The sequence below is a fragment of the Agelaius tricolor genome, unplaced genomic scaffold, assembly GCF_023055355.1.
Source record: "Agelaius tricolor isolate 1412-34295 unplaced genomic scaffold, bAgeTri1.0.p SCAF_3, whole genome shotgun sequence".
In the NCBI taxonomy this organism is placed as follows: Eukaryota; Metazoa; Chordata; class Aves; order Passeriformes; family Icteridae; genus Agelaius; species Agelaius tricolor.
Window position 1 is genome coordinate 24,298,641 of NW_027269263.1, and position 6,174 is coordinate 24,304,814.

Below are 6,174 nucleotides of genomic sequence, written 5' to 3' on the forward strand. Positions count from 1 at the left end.
AAATGCTGACAAAAGCAAAGTTTAGGAAAAAATGTGAAAATGTTGTGAGAATATTGCCATTTCCAGTGGTTAAAAAAAAGTGCTTTAAGCTTGCCTAAAAATTTGAAATATGCTGAAAGGAGAAGCCAAAAATCCTTCCTTTGTAGGACCCTCCCAAATGTCTGGAATTTCTTAGTTTTCCTGAGCATGAGAAAGAGATTTTTCAAGCATACATTCATCTTTGACATGAAAACACTGAATGCCTTTTAAACTGTCTCAGATTTCTGGCTTGAGTTTCCCTAAGTTTGTGATTTCTAACCTCTAATGCCAACCATAAAAATAAGACAAATGGTTTATGTTGCAGTATGCTGAAAAAATTATTTTTCTATAAATGTGCTTTCAAAAAAGTAACCTAGATTAAGTGGAGGGTCTGGAAAATGGCCTATAATGAAGTATAGATGAATAATTTGCATTCATTTGTAACATTTGTCTCACAACAGATAACATAACGACTATAAATTCATAGCAAAGGCATTAAAGCAAGAGTTACAGACATGCTCTTGTCTTAGACTGAGCTGACAAGGAAATGTAAAAAAGCTGTATGAAGTATTAATTCAGTCTTGGCAGGTTTCACTATAAAAATGATATTCCCTTTGAGAAATGCAATAGAAACTGGAAAGCTTTACTAGAAATAAAATAAGCAGTTGTCTAATCATTATAGCATAGAATAACTATACTTTCTAGAATAAATTATTTCTTTTTCACAATCTTGATTAAATTAGAAAAATTAGGTGGCTTTTTAATAACTCTAGTTTTCTCATTAGAATTGTCTGGTTTTGAAGTAGAAAGGGAAAAGTGATAAGAAAGAAAGCATGCCTTAGTATAATGGAGCATCTTGCTTCTAGAGCAGTTCCAGAGCTGGCAGCCGCTGGGAACGCTGCTCTGCCAGTGTCACCTGAAACAGTGAACACACACGTGAATAAAGGGATGCCCAGCACTGTATGGCTGTGCCCAGGCAAGGAAAGAAATTTGTACAACTGCATTAAAACCTCTTACTGCTGATCCTATGATAATCAAAGGCCTATACCAACAAGGATTAAAAACAGAAGTGTCAGCTCCTGTTTAAGTATGCTGGCATACTTAATGAAATGGACAGTTTTCAGGGTGGTTTTCTACATGGAATAATTTCCAAACCAGAATTATTAGGATATTTATTTCTGTCAAACACATACAATAGTTATATTTACCATATATAGGCTATTACTTCAGCTCCACTGTTTTTTGAGGCTTAAGTGGATTTTAGTTTTTGTCTATATTTAGCTAGTAACATTTCCATATGAAAAAATAACCGTGTTAAGAGAACAGTCAGGTTACAAAATGCAGTATTTTAAAGTCAGGAAGAGACAAAAAGCACAGAAGCACATGGGCTGTTGAAATGCTGGTGAGAGACAAATACCCCCTGGCATCCTTGGAAGCCTCAGAATTAATGGAGTCAACCTGACAAAACATCTGTAAGGTCAAAGGGAACTATTATCCCCACTTCACCAATAGGAAATTGAGTGGGAGAGTTTGTAGGTAGCTAAGGCACATTTAGTTCTTTCATTTAGTTTTGAAACATCACTAAATGATTTTGATTTAGGGACAGTGACCTCTCCTCCCAAAAAACAGCTGACAAAATCTTAAACTGAACCACTAGTATTTGTGGTTGCTGCCAAAGGGGATGATCCTGCTCTATCCTGTCCCAGGCCATGTGCTCCTGGTGCTTTTCCTGTGTTGGATCTAGGAGTTGTGCCACCAGATTCTCATGCTGAGCTGGCAGCTGCTGCAATGGCATTGCAAGATGTGATCCAAGTGTAAGGAGGGAAATGCACAGGCAGGGATGGTCAGGGCAGAGCGAGATGGACTGTTTTGTGACAACCTGCACGTGTCAGGTATACTAGTGCAAACCACACTCTGAAAACTTTGACTCCTATAAGCAGATATTACCCTTACTGCAAGCCAGAGATATTGTCTGGCAACAATCTGGAATGTTTAGAGCGGGGCACCTGCTTTGGCAGAAGTACAGGAATGCAAACAGATTGCTGCCACTTCTTACATCCAGCTCTCTGGTGGGTGGTGAGGCTGAGAGATAAGGTACTGTGTTGGACCAGGGAAACATCTAACAGATGATGCATCTCATACAAAATGCATCCATCTAACAGATTGTGCATTAAAGAAGAAAAGGACTAACCACATTAAGTGGAATTCCTGTCAGCACAACATGTGAGGCAATCTTCCTTGTCCATTCAGACCTGGTAAAATCTGAGTCAGCTGAAATATTGTGACCAGTTCTGAGCGCTTAAAAATGCAGCTGGTTTGGAAAGGCTCCAGAGGCAAGCGATAAAATAATCAGAGGCCCAGAAACATAGTCTGTTATGCTGGAACGTCTATAGAGAGGCATAACAAATTTCAAATATGTAAGAAGTACCTATAAAAAGGAAGTGAGAAACTGTTCTCCAGTGCAATGACATGAGGGCTGGATTTAAGTCAAGGTAAAAGAGACATCAGGGTTAAACTACATATGCTAATTTTGTAATTGTAAGAAGAGCAAAGTACTGCAACAGATCACTTAAGGAAGATCCAGAATTTCTGTATTTAAAAGGTTTTAAGGGTATATAGAACAAACAATAGCCTGTAAAAGCCAATGTATTTGGTTTAATAACCCCACATAATTTGTTGAGTCTGCTGAGTATGATTTCCAAGACTTCTGTATTCATTTTCTTCTGTGGTTTACAACACTAGTAATCAGTCTTACAAAGTGAGAATTGTATCTTTGGCATTCTCTCTCAATTGAGGCCCTTGACAAACGATTGTTTTCCTCCCATTTAAATTTCATCAAGTGTCAAACTTTCCAATCCATCTAAATCACTAAAGTAAGACTTGCTATCTCATGTCTAAGTCAAAGCTAAGTCCCCTCTGTGCCTTTCTGCCATGGGTACCTGTCAATCTCAGCATGTGGAAATAGCTACTCTGAGAAAGCTCTTCTGTTCTGCAGCCTACCCCCATCACCCTCGAGAGTTCCCCCCACCGGCACCCTGGTCCCCTCTCTCTCCCTGTCAGGGTTTCACTCTTCTGTGGGGTTCTCAAGATCTCTCTGAACTCTTGGCTCCATCAGACCATTTGCTGCTTCTGCCTTTACTTTTACTTCTTGTTATGTGAATTTCTGTGCTGAAAACATGGTGTCTCCATTTTTGGGGCCTCTGTCCCCTTTAAAATTGAAAGTTACTCTATTAATGCAACTTTCTGAAGTTTTCTCATCATTTCCACAGAGTCGGCTGCCTTAATAAAGTAAACCTTTGACACGTTCTTTTGTGTTTAAGCGTGTAATCCAACAGTCCAATACACACAAAGGCCATAAACAAAACAATTACAATTTTATCCAATGGGATCTTGCCTTGACCCTCGTTTTATCCTCTGTGTCGCGCTGCCCTCTCAGCCTCAAGCAAAAGAGGAGACCTTAAGCTGTAGGGGAAAACATTAAAAAACACCAACCAACAATAACGTTCCTCGGTTTCAGGCACGAGGAAGGCGGTAAAAGCCGACAAAAAAGGAAAAAACCGAATGACCCCGACGTGATTCGAACACGCAGCCTTCTGATCTGGAGTCAGACGCGCTACCGTTGCGCCACGAGGTCTTGCTGAGCGGTGATAATCAGAGTCTTACAACTCGGCCGCCAGGGCCGCCGGCAGTGCAGCCCCTTTGCCGGAGGGGCAGGGCAGGGGCGGGTTGGGCCGACGCGGCCCCAGACCCTGCCCGTCCGCCGCCGCACCCCTGCGCCGGCCCCTCTGCTTCGGCACTGCTCCGTTACCGCCTTCCCGCGCAAGCACGCCACCTCTCCCCACCCACACCCCCACTAGTGGTCCGCAGCAGCAAGGGCCTTCCGCCCCCGCTCTCTGGTGGTGCCGAGCTCGCCTCCCGCGCCGTTGCCCCCCTACGCAGGCTCGTGGGTCCATGCTCCCGCTGCCGGAGGTCGCCCCTGCTGTCCCTCCGCCCACAGCACAGCATTGATAATCCACCAGCAGGGACGTGGTTGTGCGGACTTACTGCTAAAAGCAGTTCTGCAGGCGTTCCGTGTAAGGCAGTTCCTCGTTAGTATAGTGGTGAGTATCCCCGCCTGTCACGCGGGAGACCGGGGTTCGATTCCCCGACGGGGAGGCCGGACAGAATGTTTTTTTTTCTGCCGGCGGGCGGCGCCTTTTGCTGCCCGCGTCATAAAAATGTCTCGCGCGGGGCGGGGCAGTAAAAAGAATCGCGCGAGCGCAGCTCTCCCCGTCGGGGAATCGAACCCCGGTCTCCCGCGTGACAGGCGGGGATACTCACCACTATACTAACGAGGAGTTGGGGGTTCGTGTCTCCCCCCACCGGGGCGGCTCCCGCTCGGCCCGGGGCGCGGGTGGGGCTGGGGGGGAGCGGGACAGGTACAGCTCACGGGGACAGGGACAGCTCCGCACACACACGCCCCGCTGCGGCCCCGCCGCGCAGCCGCACGCGGAGCTGCGGGCACGGATCGCTGGAAATTGCCGCGGGCGGGAAGTGCCCGGCTGGAGGCGGGGGGAGCGGAGCAGCGCCGGCAGCTCGGGTGTCTTTGCGTTTGTAGTTCTGCATCTCGTTCACGCAGAGTTTCTTTTTACGGGAACCTGAGAAGTGCTGGAGTCAGCAGTTCTTGAGGTGAAGGAACCGGAGCACCTGCTCCTTACCTACCTAAAAAAGGAACGAGGGAAATGGAAACCAGCTACTTTGAGATTTGAGAGTAAAAGGCAGAAGGACATGGGCTGACCATCTGGCTTGATGCTGACCCGGTCAGCAGAAACATGGTTGTAATTTTGTATGACAGTGACATTAGACAAGGAACTATATTTACTTTGCTGACTTCTGAGATGAAGAATTAACACCACATAATAAACAAGCGATTGGAGCAAATGGTGTTCTCTTTTGATGGCCCACTACTGCTAGTATTAGCATAAATGAACCCCAGCTTAGCTTTTTCAGATAATCATAGCTAAAGAGCAAACAGCTTCCTTTATGAAGACTTCTAAATATAAGTGACCTGTAAATAATGCATTTCTGGGAATTTAAACTAATTTAAATGTTTCAATGTGTTTCTCAGTGGATGCAACAGATTTAAATTTTGTCCTGGAAAGTGAAAAATAACAACCACAGTCTCATAACAATTTCAAGACTTCAGATATATTGTAATGAGACATATTGTAGGGCTATGATCTGGTGATAGGCTTTAAACCTCCCAGAGCAGGATCAAAACCAGTGTTTCCAGGCTGGTCTGCACTTGCTGTGCATGTTCAAATTTTATTCAAAAGATGTTAATTGTTTGCTTGAAGCTGAGAGACTTTCTGGTGGATCAAACGTTGCCTGTTTGCATTTTATAGGATCACACACATATGGTTTAGATCTTTTTGCCTGCAATTTCTCACTTCCTTCTGTTCATTAACCCTTGTGGTCAGGGAGCTGAGCTTCAGACATCTTTATGTACCCCAAAGAAGAAGATAACTCATAAAATATATTTCAGGAGGGAAGCAAGAAGAGACATGGGGGTGTGAGTCAGTGCAGCTAAAGGGCTGTTTTGAGGTGGATGGACTATTATGAGGCTACAATGATTTGCAGTTACAGAGCAAATACATTCCTTGTTGATTTGTCACAGAGGCATGCAAATGCAAAGCAGAACAGGTACTGGAAGCTATGATCAATGCTCCAGGATCTGTGGAGGCTCCATCTTCTCCTCAGGATCTACATGCAGTTATTTCATGTGTCCAGTTCTAACAATCTTGTTGCGTGGTTTCCTCATCATTGCATCAGCTCTGTGTTTAGCTTGTCCCTGGAGGCTGCTAAAACATGGCTGGTGCAAGTCACCTGTGAGAGGCCCATTACAGCCACAGGCAGGAGCAGGGCTGCCATCTAGCACATCATTGTGGCTGGATGCTTGTTACCTCCCCATCAGCTTGCTTAGCTGAAGCTCCTCTTGCAAAATGTCCAGATGAGTTTTGAATCTCATTGTGGATGGGAAATTCCATGACCTCTTGGCCACAACAGGTTGTCCACCCTCACTGGTAAGAATTTCCACATACCCCCCTATTGTATTTGCAGGGTGCCCCATGGCAGGAAGGAATGATGACTCTGACTCCATGTTCTCATGGAGTCAAG

The 6,174-nt window shown here is 44.9% G+C and overlaps 3 non-coding genes across 3 annotated transcripts; 1 reads left to right on the forward strand and 2 right to left on the reverse strand.

The window, feature by feature from the left end:
* Positions 1–3,580: 3,580 nt before the first annotated feature.
* Positions 3,581–3,652, reverse strand: TRNAW-CCA (transfer RNA tryptophan (anticodon CCA)). Its single transcript has one exon. It is a non-coding gene; the product is annotated as a tRNA-Trp (tRNA).
* Positions 3,653–4,101: 449 nt separating this feature from the next.
* Positions 4,102–4,173, forward strand: TRNAD-GUC (transfer RNA aspartic acid (anticodon GUC)). The gene has a single exon. It is a non-coding gene; the product is annotated as a tRNA-Asp (tRNA).
* Positions 4,174–4,283: 110 nt separating this feature from the next.
* Positions 4,284–4,355, reverse strand: TRNAD-GUC (transfer RNA aspartic acid (anticodon GUC)). The gene has a single exon. It is a non-coding gene; the product is annotated as a tRNA-Asp (tRNA).
* Between the last annotated feature and the right edge of the window lie 1,819 nt (positions 4,356–6,174).